The 23,657-nt window shown below is 33.6% G+C and overlaps 1 protein-coding gene and 1 long non-coding RNA gene across 7 annotated transcripts in view; both read right to left on the minus strand.

Annotated features, from left to right (window-relative positions):
- LOC110374055 (tachykinins) overlaps nt 1-23,657 on the minus strand; it is a 59,037-nt gene that overhangs the window by 4,022 nt on the left and 31,358 nt on the right. The window contains exon 1 of one of the 3 annotated variants that reach the window (XM_049837569.2): nt 6,445-6,543. The exons of the other annotated variants lie outside the window; for them this stretch is intronic. The gene's annotated coding sequence lies outside the window, so the exon portion shown is untranslated. Of the gene's footprint in view, nt 1-6,444; nt 6,544-23,657 lie in introns of those variants that run through there. 3 annotated transcript variants of the gene reach the window in all.
- Nucleotides 13,814-17,300, minus strand: LOC135118522 (uncharacterized). 4 transcript variants are annotated; one of them, XR_010277638.1, is made up of 3 exons: nt 16,919-17,144; nt 16,632-16,774; nt 13,814-16,106 (listed from the first exon to the last, which is right to left on the minus strand). It is a non-coding gene; the product is annotated as an uncharacterized LOC135118522 (long non-coding RNA). The 4 variants fall into 4 exon arrangements; XR_010277639.1 differs by having other exon boundaries at nt 16,774-17,300; XR_010277637.1 differs by having other exon boundaries at nt 16,632-17,300.

Consider the following 23,657-nt stretch of genomic DNA (forward strand, 5'->3'; position numbering starts at 1 on the left):
AAACACTCTTATTGCTTAGCTCTGTTAACTACCTAAGTACTTAGATAAATGATGCATGATTAGATGAAATAAGTGAGGCACTGATTTACCTATAGGACCACACTAATTCTAAATATCTAATAATACCTGTCAGTAGAAAAACAGAAAGTTAATCTTCTATAATGATCATGAAACTGAAACTAGGGTAGTCAAAGTCAAAGTCAAAATCGTTTATTGAAAATAGGCTAGATTCTAGCACTTTTTCACGTCAAAAAATACAAAATGACAGCACCCCCAAAACGGCCCCCTTTCACCACTTCCTGGTGTTAGTCTACCTCATTAGCATAAGAATTTAATTACACTGACAGTATTGGCCTAATATTTTATTATGATTTAATTCTCTAACTCTCTCACAACATACTTATCTCAGTCGATCAAACCTACAATTAAATCTAACCCAACTTAACTACAGTTTCGCACCTCTATTTTGATCCGAAATATCCGCCATTTGGCTGGCGAGTCGTGACCGCAAATTTGTTTATCTGAAGCATTGCCCCTCCATTAGGGAAACGGCGGATATATTGCATTGTGTTATGCAGCGCGTACAAGAATTGCCAATGACGTATTTGGGTACAGGGATGGACCTGGGACGTTGAAATCAAAAACTTACAGGAATGGGAACGACTCTGAATTTGAGTACTGTAACTACCAAGATTATCCGGGAATAGAAGACCTATAATAACGAAATACATGAAAAGTTTATAAATAAGAATCACATGAAAATTAAATGAATATGTAGATAAGATATGGAAAGAATGTGGGAGAAGACTACTAAGTATTTATGTTGCATTGATGAATATTTTGTCTGCAAAGAGTGTTAATTGTGAGGCAGCGTCAGGTAGAGGTATGGAAGAAGACATGCTCCACGGACCTCTTTTACTAAATAATTGAGATAAAATCAGGCAATTGATGTATGATCTAGATTTTTTATTGGAAATTAAAATTTTCATTCTACTTGCAAATGTCAGTATGAAATATCTATAAAACACACTGTTTATTTGAAACCACAAAAATGTCATGAAGGCACACTCAATCTTAGTAAGTTACAATATACAAAACGGAAAAAGACTGAAAAGACTACAGACATTTAAGCACCCGTATCCCCAATTCCGCCCCTGTACAAGACTACCTTTTTGGAACCCACTTCCCCTTGTTACTTACATTAATATCGACAGTTCGCACTACAGAGGCAGATACTAGCATTTTTCCACGAATTTCAGGTTTCAGACAACATTTCGGGAGGTCAACGACCGCGTGAAGGATGCAATGCATGTTAATTAACTATAATATGCTTTTAAAACTACTGATTGCTTTATTTTGTAGGACGTGAATAATTGAACGCAGTTTTATAAATACGTTTTTTTATAATAGCAATCTTATTGAAAAAAATCTTTAATCATTTAAATAATTACGATTTTCTAAATTCAAGTTACCTAAATATCTGTAAATTGCAAAACTGAGGATTCTAAAGATAAGTTGCACCATTTAACTAGGTATCACGAAAACGATAACTGACCCATTCTTATTGCAAACATTAATTTACGTCTAATGTTAACAAAATTGTCTGCGTTAAGTATAAGCTTTTGAATTTCTTTGCTCTTACAGGAATTGTGTAGGTAAGTTTGTAGTTGTAAAACCATATCAATGGTTTCACGAATTTGCGGTTTGCCTAAATCTCTCTGGAGATTGAGATGCCTACAGATACATATATGTATTATATTATATTATTATACTATAAACACAGATTTGGTTCCAATACATATCCTAACTACTATTGGTTACTAATTAACACGTAGACCGTTGCAATGTGTACCGACTTAGTTTACAGTAATCATTCATGTTTACATTGTATAATACATCTACGTAAATATATGTATGACCAATCAGAAACCAGAAACCACATCAGTCCGCATTGTCAGGTAGGTTGGCTCAATTGTCTATTGCGCCTTGAACTGCAAAGGTTTCTGACCAAAAAGTGAACTGGTTTGTTTTAAAAAGAACGAATAAGGCATATGAATGGAAAGCCTATGTACCTGACATATTTTGTGGTTATCCAAGTAATCCAAGAACACAGCACAGATAGGTCAAAAAAAGGTTCAGATGATGTGTTTTCCACTACAATCTTGCCATGTCTTTAAAGAATTCCGTAAGTCGTTTTATTCCTACCAAGAATAATGTTATTTATTCCATTACAACTTGATGACAACTAATACTGTGTACTGTAATCAACCCCGTTTCCTGATCATCTTTGATAATTAAATCGAATAGGTACAGATCTACTTTTATGCTTAAAAACCCATTGACTTTTAACCACGAATAAAGCTATTAACAAATAAAATATCCTGCATAAAAAGTTAGAAACTGACACAAATCTATGTCCTATATAAAATGAATCGGGTACAAAACATTCAAAACTTGTGTACATGAGTGTACATTGTGTACGCACGGCACGTACAGTCGTAACGAAAAGCATTCCGTTTGAAATAACTAGTTTGTTTGATTGATTTGAAAGCGGTCAGTTTTGAAACATCCGTTATTTGTACATTTGTACCAACAGTTCGATAAAATGTGATTCACGTGAATGGTTGGTTTAGACGTTTTAGATAACTTTGAATGATTGAGGCTAATTGTAGCGAACGAATTATGAACTAGAATGGTCTATAAATAATTAGCAATTAAGTAAGAGCAATTTAAGTTTGTTCATGAAGCTGTTTAACAGTCATACATCAAAAAGGTTACGTACCAGGAAATATAAAAAAAAAAACAGGAAAATAAACACATTGGCAACTCTTTTTACAGCAAACAATTATAAAGTTTGAAGCTGTCGTCAAAAGGAACCAATTATACATTCACGCTTAAAATTGACAATGGCAATATTTTTATTGAAAAACACTTTTTTCTGTGCCATAAAGGATTTCAAAGGAAATCGTTCTTTGCGTATCCAATGGGTCGTAAAAATAATAAATAGTTGTATCGAAACATCGTAGTACGCGTAGACGAACAGTATTTTGTAGAACTATGATTGACATTTAAAAAAAGGAATATTAAGTATTCGAATTTTTTAAGGTAGCTTGAATTAAAAAGTGTTTAGTTACGAAGTCAAATGAAAACAATGGCCGGCCGGCATCAATAATTGCGCGTGCGGTGAAAAATATAAAATATATATCGTGAAAACTACCAGTGATATGGTGTGGTGACGCCTGATTCATTATTTTATCTCTTAACCTGCTTTTAGTAAAACAGCTTGGCTACGCCTCTCCGGCTCGACGCGAGACTCAATGATATTTATTTTGTGAGGGAGTGGCGGACTCTTACTGACTAAAACCTATCATGTTTCTTCTGCAGCCCTTCATGTAACAGGGCCGCGGTACCTATTTCGAACAATCCCGCAGATTGAGTCATTAAGACTGACGTTGACATCAAATTGACAGCTGTCAATACTAACATACCTACTAAACAGAACTCAATGTCGTGACGATTAAAAATATTTAATAATAAAAATAAATATCCAATTAATTACAAGCTTAAAGAAGCGTGAGTTTGCATAGTATTGAGTATTATAATATGCGCCACATACTTTACATATTTCTGCTCCTGAATTTATAATGTTCGTTATGATAAACTGTGGTTAAAATATTAAAATAAGTTCGGCGTTTACGAAGTGGCCATTTTAACTTGCACCTCTACGCTCTGGTTTCTCTCTGTGGCCATTTATGTAATGCTTTTCCCATAAACAAACAAATTATACAATATTTTTAAAAAGTTATGTTGTCGTACATTATTAAAAGAAATTAGTAAAGATTTATGTATTAATTTAATGTGTGTAGTAGATACCTATGTTACGCACAAAAAAACTACTGGATAGAATTTGATAGTATACATTTACCTACGGGAACTAGTTCCTTGGGGACGCGAGTGAAACCACTGGTGGAAGCTAGTGCTACATATTGAGAATCTTTAACCAACGGTCAATCAATTCAGTCTATTTATTTAACTGTCACTAACAGGATACATACAGGATAGATACCTATTTGGGAATAAACTAGAACTCGTGTAATATGCCTACCTTTCTATCTCAAATAATACCGCGGGTCAATTTATTATGGACCCTTCACCATATAATTGGCATTTGTAAAACTAAGGTAAAGCCTGTATTGAAACATAAGCTGTATGTATTAAAATCGTAACTTTAACAAAACTATTAATACTGGCTTCCGCCTAGTTTTACCAAAAACTATAAAGTTTTGGGTCCTTTGCAAAATGATACTGAATTTTCATGGTTAATTAGAGGAGTTTTAGTTTATATACCTATAGGTAATTTCAATGTAAATTGTTATAGCTACACGAATTTTCGATACAAGAGGTGGGTTGCACCAAGTAGCTAAAACGAAAACCAAACCATAACCAGCCATAAATTGCCGCACTTTGGTCAATTCGGTGATTTGACAAATGAAAATGGTTCGGTAGTCGTTAAACATCGTTTTCTACACATTGCAACCTATCCTGAGTAATTCCAGCGTAAGATCTATTAGTGTTATAACTGACAATATGCCAGTAGGTCTATTGAAAAGTATTATATCAGAAGTATTTCATTTAAAAAGAAAGTTCACGAGTCTCATTAGTCTATAGGAACTTTAGTAAATATCAGTCATCGATCTTCCATTGTAGGTCCCCTAGATGTCTCCTATTGCGAACGAGGCTTCATCGAGAAATGAGTTTCAGATAATAAGGTTAGATTGCCAATCGGCAAGATAGTATCCCATCAACAATTTGTCAGGAAGCCGATTAAAGGCCACGTCAATTTATTTTTAACCGACTTTACAAAAAGGAGGTTCTCAATTAATTTTTTTATTACTGGCTTTCGCTCGTATTCCTGTCTCTCGTGGAAACTCCTCTGCAAGCTCACCAGTCAGGGTTGTAGGCGTCCAGATCGTCACGCCACAATATTTTGTTTTATTTGAAATTCATCAAAAATATGAATGTTTTTGTAAATATTTGATAAAGATTCATTCTCTCGCGAGCGTAGTTCGCGATCGTAAACACACCTTGTACGATGCAACTTAAATGTGTTCTTCAGAATTCTCTACTTTTACAACTGTAAGGATACAAACAGTATTGTTATAAGTAAATTATAAGAGGATATCAGAGTTCACACAGATCTCTGTCTGGTGGTATTGGTGTGATAATCAGTGATAGTTTTCAACTGTTACCTAAGTAAGGTATGAAGGAGTAGGTAGTCATTATAACAATTCCATGGCCATAATCCTCCTATTTACCATGTATTAGTTAGCTATCGTTATATTACCAGAAAACATGGAAAACTCTTTAAACAGATATAAATACCTGACGTAGTATGCAGTTTTCGTGAACCCACACATTTGAACGTCTGTGCAAAAAATAAGTATGAACTTTACCACAAAATGTCTGATCGAGTAAAACAAAAGATATAACACAAGTACTCACGAAAAATTACATACATAATTGTATTGGTATACGTAAATTGATGTTTGTATAAAATATACTTACAAATTGCTAGCTTGAAAAATGCAATTTGCAAACGAATATGAAGAAATTGATATGATCATGTCAATATTACTTTACATAAATTACCGATCTGCTGTTATTTTGACTTTTGTTTACAAAGAGTTGTTAGAATTTTGCTAGATTAGAATACCCTAAAAAACCCTTTTGGCCATTTGTCCTGTAGACGCTACTTCGTTCACCCGGATAAGAGTAGCCTAGCCTTCCTAATTAATTGTCCAGTGTGAGAACTGAAAGCATTTTCCAAATCATATCAGTTCGTACGAATAATGCGTTCAAGCAGAAACTAACTTTTTAACTCTATAATTAGTACAAATTATTTATTGCCAGTCATTACATGAACTTTTGTAAAGTATAAAGTAATAGGATTAAAATAAAAACTGATAGTTTTTTGCTAAAAAAAAGTAAAAAACATTGTAATATTTTAATCCCATTTTCAAATAGAAAACACCTATTAACACCGAATTATATTGCCTATTTTTGATCTAATAAATCTCAAAATATCTGATAAGCTTTTAATCTTATTTAATAGATTTTCTTACTAGGTTTATTTGATAAACAAATTATTATTTTTTTGTATGGAAAGACTTATGAAATCAACACAGTGTTAAAATATATAATCTTGTAAGGATGACCTTTGTTTTATTTAGAGACTGAAAATATTTTAAATACGATATAAAATCTATCGAATAAAGTTGATAAAATTGATTAAAATATAAAAATAGAAATTTGAAATTAAATATTCGGCTATATAAGCGATAATACTGCTAAGATTCGCAAAACACATTCAATAGTTTTTGCGTGACAGAGTTACATATGTACATGTTTGCGTTTATAGTATTATTAGTAGAATCAAAATCTTACTATTTCCGCGTCAGTCGTATATGTAAAAATCCAAAATATTTACTGCACTATCTGCTGCCTGTATCCACTCACAGTTCCTTCACTAGGCTTTGAATAAAGCTTTATTTTTGAATACCTACTACCCACTTCAAACACGTCATTACGAGTAACGTGATGCACACAAGTGTCTACAAATATTAATTCATAAAGATCATTTATTTTCATCATAGTCATTCATTATTTTAATGTTTATATATTTTTTTCAATAAACTGTTATCATTTTTTAACAAAAATATTGACTTGTCCAGCATTGTGCTAATTCTAAACGCAAATGATTTCCTTCAATTGAATTTTGCTAGTTTATTTAGATTTCATGCGATGACTTCATCATGTTATGTCATAATATTATATTTCTAAATTATCATCACAAATGCCTGTATTCTGTATAATTGCAATGATGATGTAATTCACTCTTCAACATTTATTTTTGGTAAATCATCAAGTTATCCCTTCCACTGTGGGTGCAGCGTGAGGGAGTGTCAGACTCTTACTGACTAAAACCGACCATGTTCCTTCTGGACTTTATGTACCAGGGTAACTCTTTAAAAAAATCCCTTAGCCATGCAATAATCACCCTTAGTTACAACATGCATCACCTATTAAACCTCTATGGAATAAACCTTATGAAATTACGTATGCATGAAAATAACGTGTGAAAAATGAATATTTTCAGGATAATTTTATAGCTGAGTTCGCTACCATGGTTTATATCGCTGAGCTTTTAATGCGATGCTATATGAGAAACCGGTGGAATTATAAAGTAGACGCAGCACGTTTGACACTCTGATCAATGTAAAATGTCACTTCTAGCTAAAATGGTTCTATTTCCAATTTTTTTTAAATCCAGATTTTCAAGTCTATTTATGTAAGCCAAGTTGGTTGTGGGTATATCATCCTACACTGCATAAAGGTATTTTACGATATCTCGGTATCAATACTTGATTCTATTACCTATAATACCCTATTCTAACTAATATTGTGAATTCAAATGTTAGATTTAAGTTAATTTACAGTACACTTCCTAGTAACTCGTTAACACTCGCACGGCACGGACTTAACCTATTCAGATGGAGCGACGAAGATAGAACATACATGAAAGCTTTTTCCAAATAAATGCCAAAACACAGCATATTAAAATTAATGTACCATAACCCATCTCCAACCACTTAATTAAAAAAACCAGTTAAGTGCGAGTCAGACTCGCACACCAAGGGTCCCGTACCAGAGCAAAAATGAGCAAAAAATCACGTTCAGCTCTCTAACTCTCACGGTTCATGAGATACAGCCTGGTGACAGACGGACGGACGGACGGACGGACGGACAGACGGACGGACGGACGGACGGACGGACGGATGGACGGACGGACAGAGGAGCGAAAACAGTAGGGTCCCGTTTTACGCTTTGGGTACGGATCCCTAAAAAAGACTTAACCAAAAACGTACAAATCATAAAACTAATTCGTATTTACGACTTCACTTTTGTTCGCAATCGTACCTCTAATCCGCCATGTTGATTTTAGATAGCGTTACATTACTCTATCCATCATATCGGATTAGCTTTTAGATAATTTTGATGTACTAAAATAACCATTCACATCCTACTCGCAGGTTGAAACGCAAACACCATCAAATGTCAAACTTTGTAGCATTGCTATGATTCATTGACAGATATGATAATCAGATCAGGAAAAACCCATGAATAAATTAAACTAATCTTCCAAAAAACTATCGCTTCCAACAGGTATCTGTGGAGATTTAAGGGGGAGGCCTCTGTTCAGCAGTGGACGTCCTATAGCCGAAAGGATGATGATGAAATTTAGCGCTAGCTAATAAAGCTCACAGCTCATCGTCTGCCTAGCCTTTTCCCAACTATGTTGGCGACGGCTTCCTATCTAACAGGATGCGACTGCCTATCTGACCCGGGCAACCGACTTCCACTTGCTAAGACTGGTTGTCAGACTTACCGGCTTCTTACTATCCGTCACGACTGCCAAAGACGTTCAATGACAGCCGGGACTTCCAGTTTATCGTGCTAGCTAGCTTTATTAGAATTGAAGTCAGTCTTAACAAGGAGTTTCGGGTTGCATGGGTGACTGGGTTGAGGAGGTCAGATAGGCAGTCGCTCCATGTGGCACACTGATACTCAGCTGCACCCAGTTAGACTGGAAACCAACCCCCATATTACCCGATAGTTGAAAAAAGGCTAAGCAGATGATAAGACCTTAAATATTTTCATTCAAAATAATTTTCTCTAAATAGCAGTGTCCTTTAAACCTAGATTTGGCAAACGATACAATCTGACCCTGAATTTTTAACGATTGTAACGTAATATGGCGATATGTCATAATCAAGGAAAATAATACAAAAACTAATGGCTTGATAATAACCATAATAACATAATCTGTATGTTAACAGCGGATAAAACTAATGCACACTTAATTGCATAGCCCTTCACTTATCTAAGCCACTTATGTGGACTTACCTCTATATAACTGACAGGTCTGGTCAAAAATGTCGATGGTGTAACCTTGGAAATAACGTTAATAGTAGAGAGATTTATAATAATGGATAGGGATTAAAATGATGGTGTGCTGATACTCGGATACTTGGATACGGCAGTGGTTCAGTGTAGAGAGATAGACAGAGATCAGCTACGGACAAGGCTATTTCAAAGTTTCAGTCGTGCTTTGCGACTACTAGACTAACGAGATGGTTATGTAATTTATTAAATTTAATAGTGCGTTCTTATTATGATATTCTTCAATTAAAATACTTCGTCAATATAATTAGTATTTGTAGGTAATGGTTTGCTATTTGGTTAATCAACTTTCCAAATGACGATAAATCATCATAATGACATATGTTTACCTAAAAACGAAGACATACTCGAGGTCAACAGTCCTGTAACAGACCATCAAACTGAAACGAGCAATCGAAAACACCAGCTTTGTAAATAGGCCAAAATACTAGAAATAAAATTTCCCACCTCTGATTCCCCTATAAAATAAAACGCAACACCCATCTCCCTGTATTTGTCAATTACCTGGCAACACAGCTTAACAGTGGTTAAAGTAAATGGTAAAAGGTACAGTTAAGACGTCTGTAAAACCCTGTCAATACAATAAAGTTAACTGTCTTACAGTTAAATTTATGCAGTCCACTTTACTTAAGAGATATAGTAGTTAAGTGTAGCGAGTTAACTGCTGGATTAAGTGCAGATGCAAGCTGCATTAGATCTTAGTTGCTTAGACTCTGTGTCTTTAGATGAAAGAAGTAAGTTTAGTTAGGAAGTTACAGAAAGACAAGTTCTTAGGTAGTGGTAAATCTATTTTAGGATGGGAAGTAATTAAATGGTTTGTATCGCACATTGCCTAAAGTATTTGTTAGCGCACTAAAGATTTTTAAAGTTGCTAAAGTTTAACAATCTTATAAATGTACATATATAGTAATCAGAAGTATTTTTAACAGAATGGTTATTAGGTCATTTGCCAATAGAGTCTCTACTATCATCATCATCATCATCAGCCTATCGCAGTCCACTGCTGAACGTAGGCCTCTCCAAGTGCACGCCACTGAGATCGATTTCCGGCTTCTCGCATCCAGCTCCTGCCAGCCGTCTTGCGCAAGTCATCACTCCACCGTGCCTGAGTCTTTGCCAACCCTACCTTTATACCTGTCATCCTATGCTTAGAAAAAAATCGAAATTCAAAATCCATCAACACAAATGAGTTTGACAACAAAATAGTTTAAACTTCCTGTTTTATCATCATTTATTTATGAGTGAAAACCACAACAGGTATAATATACCAGAAGCCCTTTGTAGTAGATTATTATAATATAAGGTAAACCTAAGACAGTGGAAATTTAATCTGCCGCGTACGTAATATAATATTGAATGAAAAGAGTAATTTAAAAGTAAATATACGACACGCGTCATATTCAGCCATGTTTTAAGGTTTATGCACACTTGTACGAAACAATATGTTTTGCTTGTATCAACGTTCTGAAGTAGACTACAAGAAAATATATATTTTGTAATCATCTAAGAATATATTGATTCATTAAAAACAGATGAATTATTGCTCGTTGTATACCTATTACAAAATGTAAAATACATTTTCGCCAAAATAAAACATGCATTTGCAATTGACAGTTTAAGATAGATGATAATTTAAAGTAATTGAAATATATTTCGTTTTTTTTTTTTGTAATACATTATATTATTGTATTGCAATGCGCTGAGAGCAATGCACAGCTGGAAACATAATCGTATTATAGCCATTTCTGTGTATTGTAATATGAATTTTGTTTTGAAAATGTATGTTTAGGTAATAGTTATAAATATCTGTGTAACAGTTTATACTTTATTTACATCTACAGGCACCTAATATACTATTAAAGATCTAGTTTATTATTATTGAGCCTTTATAACGTTATAGCTTCCGCAAGCAATTTAGCTGACTCTCTGTGGTAACTACTATCCTATAAGCAGCCTATGGCTTTCCTCGATGAAATGGCTATCTAAAACAGTTTTTCTTTGTGAAACTGTTACCTAATTCTTGACACATTACTGAGTATTGTAGAAATTTTTGGTGCAGTCAACCTCAAAAATAAACTACTTAGTCACCTTTACAATAATATCTATACCAGAGCAAATTTCTTCAAACATCTCTCAAGCTATAAATAAAACACAAACAGTTACTCTTCAATGTGAGTTAACCTTAACTGAGTACAGTTCAATCAAGTGCCTGCTTATACTAGTTAGCCGGCTCAGTGGTTTTTAAACGTAAACGCACAGGTGCAGCTGAGTTCCAGTTAAACTGAATCTCAGTTACCGGTAACTCGCTAACAAGTCAACTACTTGCTAATAGTTAACCAAGAAACTGTTGGTTTGTAAGAAACTTGCTTTTTTAGTTGACTGTTTTTTGTTTTTTGCTGTTGGTATATAAATGTTATAGTTTTAAGTAGACTATTGCTTAAGCATTGAGCTATACCTATTTTGAAAGGTTATGAATTGATTCAAACAATGCTTTTTATAGTAACTAAAGGATAACCGTCAAAACTGGCCATGCACGACATTGATACGAAGACCTATCTATTCATTCGCCGTACAACCATTACCAAAAAATAAAAAGAATTCCGAGTTATTAGAATACAAAATATGATATATGAAATTTTTAAATTATAAAATATATTTTTTTTGTTGGCTTGCGTACTTTTTTAAAGTATTTTTTGCTTAGGCCCTATTGCAATTCTGCATTTTTTATTTATACGTAATTTTCAGCGCAGCATGACGTCATATCAATATTCTATTGTACCCAATGTATCCGTAATAAATCTCTTCAATTCAAATCCATTGATAGAGTATATTGTTATTTATTGATGGCATACCATTCCCGTTATCATCTGCCAAGCCTTTTCCCAAATATGTTGAGGTCGGCTTCCAGGCTGACTGGATCCAGCTATGTACAAGTATTTTATATGGAGTGACGGCCTATCTGACCTCTCCTCTCCTCATACCGGTTACCCAGTCAACTCGATAACCCTACTATTCAAGATTAATTTTGTATTAGCAAATAAATATATAAAATTGCCCAGTACATACAAACATTAGGGTACCCACATAAAACCAAATCAACATTCAATTCCTGTTTATCGATATTTCGCAAACATTACCAAAATGGTATTATTCAGTACATTCATCAAATGGCAACATTTCAATCGGGAGAGATCGTATGACTTTTTGGCGGGAAGTCAAACAAGGCGGCAAGTTTGTTTTATAAGTTTTTGAATTAATAAAAAACTATTGATAAAATACCTTAAAAGTCAGCAAAGTAAGTACTTAAAACAACCAAGAATGAGTGTGCATAGTGGCGGTGAAGAACCGCCGCCGGAACCCGGAGAAAAGCGAAGAAGAATACATACTTCAGGCGGGAATGCCGATTCGCATAAGTATAAAATGTTTACGAAGCCTAACTATAAGCGTTTATTCATAGAAAACAATAACACCGAGTTCACAGTCTACGTACAATCCACAGAAGATGAAAAGTTAGGGAACAAGAACCCCATAACACTCACCAACCTGATCACAGATCAGGTGAAAGATGTTATAGGGGTTCATAGAATTAATGCGCATAAAATAGGGATTACATTTCGAAAAGCTGCAGCAGCAAATAATTTCCTGAAAATGGAGGACTTTTTATGGATACATAAGATGAAAGCATTTATCCCATCAAACCTCACTGAAAGAGTTGGTGTGTTGAGGTATGTACCGAAGGACTTATCCAACGAAGAGATTTACAAAAGTATGGTGTGCGACGCCGAAGTTGTATCTATCAAAAGATTTATGAGGAAAGTAGAAGGTAAACTCGTGCCTCTAAACACTATTTCAGTAACTTTCGCCTCTACAACTCTACCACAGTATGCCTATATTAAACTGTTCAGATATGAAGTTAAAACCTATATACCACCATTACTACAATGTTACAAATGCCTAAAATTTAACCACTCAGCAAAAGTCTGCAGAGGTGAACAGCACTGCTCTTCGTGTGCTGGTCGCCACTCCTACCGAGATTGTGATGTCGAAGAAGTTGTATGCATAAACTGTTCAGGTAATCACCTTGCCATTTCTCGAGAATGTCCCATTAAAAAACAAAAAATAGAAGAAAGAAAAGCCAAATACCTTAGACAGCAAATGCAGCAATCATATGCCACTGTTGTGAACACACCCCCTACCTTTACTAATAAGTCATTCCCTTCTTTACCTAAAGTCGCAGATAAACCGAAAGTAAATGACGCCCTGGATATGAACAAAATAGCAAATAATGATATAATTATAAATGCAATTGTAAAATCGTTGGTAGCCTTAGGAAATAAGAGTGACTCTGATGGGCCTCTCACACATAAGAGAATAAAAGAAATATTTTTATCTAATTTAATTTAATTTATGGATAATTACATACATATTTTACAGTACAATATACAAAGTTTGCAGAGTAAAAGAGCCTTTACAAAATTTACTTATTGAAAAAATATAGATGTCTGTCTACTTAACGAAACGTGGTTCAAATCTACTTCCATAATTCCCCACTTTCCCTCATATAATTTAATTCACAAAATTCACAGAATTCCCATAATGGAGTAGCTATTTTGGTTAGTCATCGTTTAAAGTACCAAGTCATTCACACACACTTCTCAGAATCTATACAAAATGTATGTATTACTATTGAAACACAATATGGGTCTATGGCAATACTTTGTGTATATAGTCCACCAAGTATCAGATTCGATTTAGTAAAGTTAAGGGAACTAATCAATAATATACCCAAACCTTGTATTATCATGGGTGATTTTAATGCTCATAACATAGCTTTTGGATGCCAAAGTGATAACAATAGAGGTAGATGTTTGCTTAATATTATTGATGAATTTGACTTATGTATTTTGAATGATGGATCACCGACAACTGTTCCTTATCCCAATAGACAAGCCTCAGCTATAGATCTTGCCCTTGTTAGCTCTTCAATCGCTCATTTATGTAACTGGTATGTTCATGATGACCCTATGGGTAGCTATCATCTTCCAACATTGCTTGACGTTAACATCAAACCATCAGCATATGACGTGTCTCCTCCTGTGGACCAAGAAAAATATATTTACAGTAAAGCAGATTGGTCCAAATATAACAGTTTATCAGAAACTTGTTTCTCTCATATTGATTTAATTAAAGATTCCCCTATCAACTCATATAATAAGTTTGTAGAAACTTTACATGATTTAAAGGATAAAACTATTCCGAAACGAAAATTAGCTTCAAATACAGTTATACGAAAGCCAGTACCATGGTGGAATAAAAAATGTAGTGAAGCTGTAGAAAATCAAAAATGCACTAAAATATTATTTTTCTAACCCAAATATAGAAAATTGGATTATGTACAAGAAGTTAGATGCAAATAAAAGAGAATTTTGCAGGAGGAAAGAAATTCTTCTTGGCACAATTTATGCAGTAGCTTTAATAGGTTAACACCAGTGTCTAGAATATGGGGATACATCAAAAGATTTAAAAAAATAGGTACTGATCGAAATCGAAACTTTAATGATGAGTGGGTTCCCAGTTTTTTAAATAACTTAGCAGATTCTACTGAAACAGATGAGAGTAGGCTTGAATATTTGTTTAAAAATGCTACAGATAACAGTTTAAATATTTTTCTCAAGAACAATTTTACTATGGAGGAATTACAAACATCTTTAAAGTCTAGGAGAGATACTACACCCGGATTGGATGATATACCTTACATTTTAATCAAACAGTTACATTTAAATGCACAGACTACGTTACTTAATATTTATAATAAATTATGGCTTGAATTAACTATACCAGAGCCTTGGAAGACACAATGTGTCATTCCAATTTTAAAACCGAATAAACCTTTAAACGATGCATCTTCTTATAGACCTATTTCTTTATCATCTTGTTTAGGTAAGCTTTTGAAAATATGTTAAAGACAAGACTAGATTATTTTGTTGAATCACAAAATTTAATCCCTTCTATTCAGTTTGGCTTCAGAAAAGGTAAAAGTTGCTCTGAAAGCTTTGTTTCTTTATTATCAGATATAGGTCAGGTTAAATTAAGTCACCCAATGCAATTTGTGTATTTTAGACATAAAAGGGGCTTTTGACAATGTAAATATAGAGGAACTTATTCAAATATCCCATGATATTGGTATCCCAGGTCATATACTTAAATGGCTTTACAACTTTTGAACAATAGAACTGTGTTTGTAAAATACAACAATAAATTACATGGCCCTAAGACTGTTAATAAGGGCACAATGCAAGGAGCCACTCTGTCTCCTTTACTTTATAATTTATACACCTCTGAAATATTAAAATTTGTAAATGTACCAGATGTTAAAATATTACAATTTGCAGATGACTTACTTTTGTATACCATACATCAAAATATAGAAATAGCTAAGGTCAAAATAAATACTGCTTTGAATCAATTGTATTACTATTACCACAATAAACTTAAGTTAGAAATAAGTCCTGGAAAAAGTTCAGTTCTAATTGTTAGTAAAAATCGAAACACTAATTTTAATGTGAAAATTTTGTACAACAATGTAGAAATTCCTATTGTTAAACAACATAAATTCCTAGGGATTATTATTGATGATCAATTAAAGTTTGATGATCATATCAAACATATATGCAGCAAAGCACTGAATGGCATAAACATATTGCGCTATTTAGCAGGTAGTTTTTGGGGATCTGACCCCAAAGTTATGAGTATGTTATACAAAAGTATAGTAAGAAGTCATTTTGATTACAGCAGTTTAGCTTATATGAATGCCAGTACCACCTTACTAAGAAAATTGGATGTAATCCAAAATATGGGACTGAGACTTATTTGTGGAGCCATGCGTTCCACACCAATTAACTCATTGGAAGTTGAGACATGTATACCACCCTTGATGTTACGTAGGTTGATGTTGGCTGAGAGATTTTTCTTGAAGATCATTTCATCAAATAGTCATTTACATAAGAAACTGGTAGTAGATCACAGGGTCTCTCAGTCAATTTCATGTAATATTTCTGCTTCTTCCTTGATAGGTGGAAGTCTACCTGGAATTACAACAATATTTTACTATGTAAATAAGAATTCAAAAGATATTGCTGTTCATGATATTTGGCCTATGTATAAAATTCCTTTTCCTAGTTTAATTAACAATTTTACAGTTCATTTAGATGTAGTGCACAATAAATTTGATTTCTCAATGTTTATTGATAATAAACCAGATAATTATATTATATACACAGATGGCTCTAAAACAGATCATAATGTAAGGGCAGCATTTTATGATCCACAACTGGACTTTACTAAATGTATAAAATTAAATGCAGCATGTAGCGTTTTCACTGCAGAAAGCTATGCTATTTATTGTGCATTACAACATGCAATTTCTGTAAATAATGTACATACAATTCTCATAGTTTCGGATTCTAAGAGTGTACTATCTGCTTTAAACAATGTAAATATGTCTTTTAAGCTTAATTATATATTATATGAAATTAGAGTTAAGACCAAACAGTTACTGGATAAGTTTATTAATGTAGAGTTCGTATGGGTGCCTTCGCACAGTGGCATACCCGGAAATGAAATTGCTGACGCTGCAACACATTGGGAACATTATGATGACCAGACAGAGCTTGTGAAGGTTCCATTTTCAGATTACCACAGCCACATCAAAGAGATCAACCGTAAATTGTGGAATGACTACTGGACACTAACCCTAGAAAATAAAGGCAAGTGGTATGCAGATATCCAAAAAGAATTACGAAGAAAACCATGGTTTAATAATTGTGAATATATTAATAGAAGATTTATAACAACTATAACTCGCATGCGATTAGGACACTGCTTAACGCCAGCTCACTTGAACAGAATAAATGTATATAACGATAGCCGATGTAAATACTGTGATGCTGAAGTTGCTGATCTGGATCATATTGTTCTGAAATGTGCAAATTTTAATATTCAACGTTTAATTTTAGTAAGCGAAATATGTGAATGTGAAGAAATTCAACAAAGTGTTCCCCGCCAAGTTCAGGAACTACTTGCCAACAAGAAGTTTTATAAGACATTGTATAAATATATAAATAACACAGTAGAAAAAATATAAAAAGGTGTTAAGTTAAGAGTATTGTATTGCAAATAAGTAGGTTTAAGATTATTTTTTCTTTGTAATTTAGAAATATTTTAAAAATTATCCATGTTTTCGGCTGAAAGACTTGTATCTATGGCCAAGAATAAATTAAAAAAAAAAAGAGAGATCGTATCTAACCTCTTTCATATTTCAGCGGGATTACTTTCAGTTTTGAATTTGTGTGCGACACCATTTTTCAGTGTCGTACGTTACAGGTTGGGTAACGAATGATTTAGAGACCTGGGCCTTATTGTCGGCTTTTGAATTATTTTTAGGTTATGTGTTAAATTTGTGAAATGTCAAAGCTTGTGTTTTTTTGTTTATTTGATTATTTACGACTAAAATGAGAAAATGGTAACTTTTTACTATATTTTTTGTCTTAAACATCTTTTAACCCATTAGAAGTCACTGTACTCGATTGAGTACAGTCTACATTTTTAGGATAATGATTTGATGCTGGGGCATTCAACAAACGTTACATACATTTGCTGAAAGATAGCAGTAAAATTGTCGGTTTCTCAAGACCCGGCTTACAAATACTACAAGATAAGTACTTTAAAATTCACTTTCTGTTTTCCTTTTCATGAATACAAACATGATTTCTATACTCATGAATTAACAGCTCGTTTACAAGGAAATATCAGCAAAGATCCAGTTAAATCCAGATCTAATAACCAGTTATAACCGCCTCAAACTGGTCGCTGGCCGTTCGCGGCAAATGGAGCAGAAATGCATTCACATTTGTATGCGTATTTGCAATAAGATTTGTATGGTTATTTTATAATAAAATGTGTTATTGCATCCAATATTACTTGGGTATTTGCTTGATTTTTATTCTTGGATTTAAAGTTTTGGTTTCTGTGTTTTGGATATGATATGTATGATGGTATATAGCTATGATAAGGATGATGGGCAATTTTGTATGAACCCTGGCCTGATAACCAATAAAGTTCTAATGTATATTAGATTATTGTTTATACCCTACAGTTACTGAAATAAAACATTTCATGTCAAGAATCTACCGGAAATAAGTACAGTCGGGCACAAAAGATTTATACTTTTTGCACCGTTTTTTTTTGTTAAAATAAAATCCATAGTAGGAAAAATCATTGTATGATGTATTTTCGTCAACTCATCACTTATTTAAATAAGCCTAGGGTAGACTATCAATTAAAATCGGTCTTAACTAGGCATAATTGTTTTAATAGCAAAACAAAACATAAAAACTTTTACTTCTACCACCGTATATTATTTCCATTATTGGAGATAACATATCCTCGTTCTGCGGCACCAGGATAGTCGGCCCTGGGTTGTCGAATTATTACAAAAGTAGCGACCCACCCCAGCTTCGCACGGGAAAACAGTATTTACTCACTATTTAACGAATGTTGTTACACATACAAACCTTCCTCTTCAATCACTCTATCTTTGAATAGAATAATATATTAAAAAACTGCATCAAAATCTGTTGCGTAGTTTGGAAGAGTTAAGCTTTCATAGGGACGTAGGGATATAAGGACTGAAAAAGCGACTTTGTCTTATACTATGTAGTGATGCACAAGTTGTTTGTCAGCTTTCACAGAGTTCTCATCATATGGCACATCAGGCTTGTTAGCCAGGACAGTCGACAGTCATTGGTGATGATAGATTGATGCCTCTAATTCCACAGGATTATATTTCAAAGCAAGATGTATTATCCTGGCCATTAGATGATGTCTGTGCAAGTACTCACGACAAGTATTTGCATTAAATGGGCTCTGAACTTGACTGAACTGATTTGAAAAATCTTTCAGTGGTGGAAAAGCTACGTTATTTGTAATAAAAAGATAGGATTTCCTTATATACTTACCATACGTGCCAAAGTAGTTTAATTCACTAGGCAGTCGTAGGCTTACAGGACTGATATCTTTTTTCCCCAGTGGTTAACAATGTTCCACCCATATCAAAAATTGAATTTTAGGGTATAAGCTATCATTTCATGTGCAAATGGATATTATTGGCTATGCCGGTTAAAGTCACTGGAACAGCGGAATAGTTACACCAACTGTTTTTTTTTTTGTATGGACACATGCACCTTCTGTGACACGTCCTGACTGATATTGACAATAATATAAAGCACTTAACAGCCCTCCCATACAAAATGAAGTCTTTCAAGGCCATGGGCTGTCCTATGCTATCAAGTGTCATATCTTCGTTCTCCGGTGGTTTACAAGGTTGTGCCCATAACAAAAAATGAAGCTTAGGGTATAAGCTATCATTTGATATGCGAATGGTTTTCATTGGATATAAGGGTTAGACTCACCGGAACGGCGGAATACGTACACCATACGTTGTAAATACTTCCTGCTAAATAATCTTTTTTTTTTTTCAATAAACTTGGAAAATATGGACACATGCACCTTCTGTGACACGTCCTGACTGATATTGACAATAATATAAAGCACTTAACAGCCCTCCCATACAAAATGAAGTGGTTCAAGGCCATGGGCTGTCCTACGCTATCAAGTGTCATATCTTCGTTCTCCGGTGGTTTACAAGGTTGTGCCCATAACAAAAAATGAAGCTTAGGGTATTAGCTATCATTTGATATGCGAATGGTTTTTATTGGATATAAGGGTTAGACTCACCGGAACGGCGGAATACGTAAACCATACGTTGTAAGTACTACCTGCTAAATAATCTTTTTTTTTTCAATAAACTCGGAAAATATGGGCACAGACACCTTGTGTGATATGTTCTGACTAATATGGACAATAATATAATGCACTTAAACATCGCTCCCACACAGAATGAAGTGGTTCAAAGCCATGGGCTGTCCTATGCTATCAAGTGTCATATCTTCGTTCTCCGGTGGTTTACAAGGTTGTGCCCATAACAAAAAATAAAGCTTAGGGTATAAGCTATCATTTGATATGCGAATGGTTTTTATTGGGTATACCGGCCAATTTTACCCATCATCCTTTATGTAGGTAATGCTGTGTTTGTTTTGAAAAATAAACTATAACCGTCTTACCACAAAACCTTTTAAACGTCAGTTTAAGCCTTGTCTAAAAAAATGTCAAATTATAAATATGGTTCATTTTGCAGCCACAATTTTTTTATACAAGTGTAAAACTGGTGTTTAAGTTTTTGTAGTAAGGCCATATAAATCTTAAGAAAAATTTGGTAGACATAATATAATAAGTGACAGATTACAATCCAATAATTTGAAAAATATTATTTACCTTTTTACCTAAATTCCTACAATTATAAATTCCCTATACATTAAGAACAATTATATACAAAAACATTCTTAACAAGCGGACACAGGAGTGTCAAAAACCGCAATTAAAAACGGCCTTAAGCGATCAGGAGAGCTTTAATCTGGCAACATTTTCCGCCTTCCCTTTTTGACCCAAATAAATAGACATCCGGGACAGACAAAAAGATTTTCTTACCCTCAGATTTCGTATGAAGGTTTTTAGAAAATTTTGATTTTATTAAATGTGTCCGCGTGAGTTTAACTTAATTAGTGACGGCCCCTAAATCTCGGAGAACCGGCCGAAATACGGCTATATTTAATAATGTAGAACTGCCCTTTATATAATGTGTTGTGAATTAAAAGTAGCTTTTTAATTCGTTGACGTTTTTGCAGACATGACGGGAATATTTTAAATGAATTTATTATTATATTTTTTAGCTTCCTGGACTTTCATTTTTTGGATCGAATTGGTTTAAAGGTTTCAATTAAGTTGATTGCAAAAATATATATTTAAACAGCAACTACGATGCTTATGTAGTTTTATGCAAGTAGGTAGGTTGTAGATACATACAAAAAGAACTAGGAAAGAACTACCTACATAACATTTCATTTTCTACTTCAATTCACGAAATATTTTAATAAAAATATTCTCTACAACTCACAGCAGGAGTCTTCGTCCTATTTTTAAGCAACCTTTTTTAAGGATCCTTACTAATAGGTATTATGAATGCGAAAGTAGATCTATATATCTGTCGGCTTTCACACCAAAATTACTGAACAAATTAAAATGTACACTACACAGTTAGTCTAGATTTCTGGAGCCTGAGAAAGGGCTGAGAGGCTGCTTTTTATACGTCTGCATCAAGCTGTTGCCTTGAGACGCTGGCGGAATCACGTGGAACAGCTAGTACCTACCTATTAAAATTACAAGATGCCACATGGCTAGCCAAACTCAAAGACACTTGTTCAGTATGATTAACGTCCGACAGCTAGAAATGACTGTTTTATATCAAAGAATCACCCATCCACGAACCCACCTTGCTAACGATTGCTTAACCTCAAACTTTCCCTCGGTACAATGTACCATCATAAGGTTAGTTTCAAAACACGTGTTGGTATAACAAAATACCACTTTATATTCATAAATTAAACTTTACAAATCAAATATTGACAAAGTAAACAAATTTTCTATGTAATGTAATGTAAAAAAGTTATTTTATTCATTTTTTTAGTTTATTTACTTTAACCGGTTGAAGCGTGGTTAGTTCGCGAAGTGGCTGAAGTTTGTGAGAGACTAATTTGAATGATTTATGTGAATATTTATTATAATGATACTACCTTTTGTTTTAGTTGGTAGAAATAAGTTTGCGGCACGAAAAAATGATTTTTTATTTTTTTGTCTTACAAACAAGGTTAAAAATAACTTAAAATAGAAAATATACTGTGCCTTACCGTACCGTATACTAAGAAAGGCTAAAAATGAGTCTTAGAATAAGCTTTTATTTTTATTGTATTGTGATTTTACCGACCAACCTAATTCAATACTTGCTCCATCGCATTCTGAAAAAATAACAAACAGGTTTCGGCATTTTTACCGAAGATATAGAGGAATTTATATTCATAATTTTTATTCGCTGTAATATTAATCGTAAGAAATACACACATACAGCAATAATTTCAATAATTATGGTCAGTTTTTTTCTAAACACATGATGTCATTTTTTGTGATAATAATGACAATATTACGTCCACTGCTGAACATAGGCCTCCCCCTTAGATCTCCACAGATACCTGTTGGAGGCGACCTGCATCCAGCGTCTTCCGGCGACCTTTATAAGGTCGTCGATTAAATATTACGATTTAATATTTAAAAGGTGTTATAGTAGGCTTATAGCTAAGAACAGAATAGTGGACCCTGATAGGGTACAGCCACATTGTGCATTTGATGCCATGACAAAAATTCTTACATCTGTCTATCACTTTAATATCAAATCTAAGAAATAACCCCTTAAACTAGCTGAGTTTTTCCTTAAAATGACGAGTACGATTGTTTCAGCATTCCTAATGAGTGGTTAAGTAATATTTGCAGTTATTAACGCGGTAATCTCACTCGGCCGGCGGCGTAACTCAATCGGCGAGGAGATTGCGTCGGTACACTTAAAACGGACTGTTTTTTTCGTTGGTGCTTAATTTTTCTGGCATTTTTTTTGATAATTGAGAGATAGGTGTCTACTGCCATTTTGAGTCGTAAAAGCTTTCTTTTTATTGATTTTATAACGAAATATAGTAACACTTTCGACTAATAAATTATATGGTTATTTTATGTCTGTGTTATGGCGTCACATTTTTATAGCTTTTGAAATTCTGTAATTGTTGTAATATGTAAAACGGAAAAATACTTTTCTTACTTGTTCACCAGAATTTCTGAACTTTTAAAAATAACTTTGTCCCTTTTTGGAAATGTTGTTTAAAATATTAACAGATGTTTTTTTTATTTAACGTTTTCTACTAAGATTTTATATTTTTGACGTGTCTCGACCAACTCCTTATAGTCACGATTGTAATTCATTAAAAAAAACTTGTTTTATTCCTGTACCATGATTTAAAAAGAGCGTTGATAAAATAAAATGAAATATAAATGGAGCTTCTCCATTATTATCATTAGCAGAGAGATGGTCTATTGACACAGTAGGGTAGATGTATATATTTCATTTTGAAATGGATGCAATATCGTTGTAGTTTTTGCGAAAGAATTAATTAATTAAAGGAAGGATTTTTAAGGTACTTGAATCTTGACTTACAAGTTTTAAGCTTTATACGTAATATTACTTTTAGATTTTATGAAAACCTGTAAATATACGCATATTATGAAATGTGAAAAATATTTAAGTTCCATTACTTAAATTACAATAACATTTTAGTATGTTCAATCTTGACTGTTAAAGTTCTTACATTTTTTTGCTAGCCCAAGCGTAGAAAGCCCCATATTCCATTTTTCGAAGAGGAATACTTTTTATCCAGATACACGGAGTAGATAATACTAACGCCAGTTATAAGTAAAGTTTTTAGTTTTTTACTCAATTAAAAATCCTCTAAACACAACACGCACTAAGATAAAAGAGAGATTCAAGCACAAAGCAATCGCGGTCGTTATGAGAAAACTTGAAAACGAACCGAGACTTGAGTCAATGTTTGACGACCAGAACAGACTGGGAAACTCATGTTTTT

Source organism: Helicoverpa armigera, chromosome 23, assembly GCF_030705265.1.
Source record: "Helicoverpa armigera isolate CAAS_96S chromosome 23, ASM3070526v1, whole genome shotgun sequence".
In the NCBI taxonomy this organism is placed as follows: Eukaryota; Metazoa; Arthropoda; class Insecta; order Lepidoptera; family Noctuidae; genus Helicoverpa; species Helicoverpa armigera.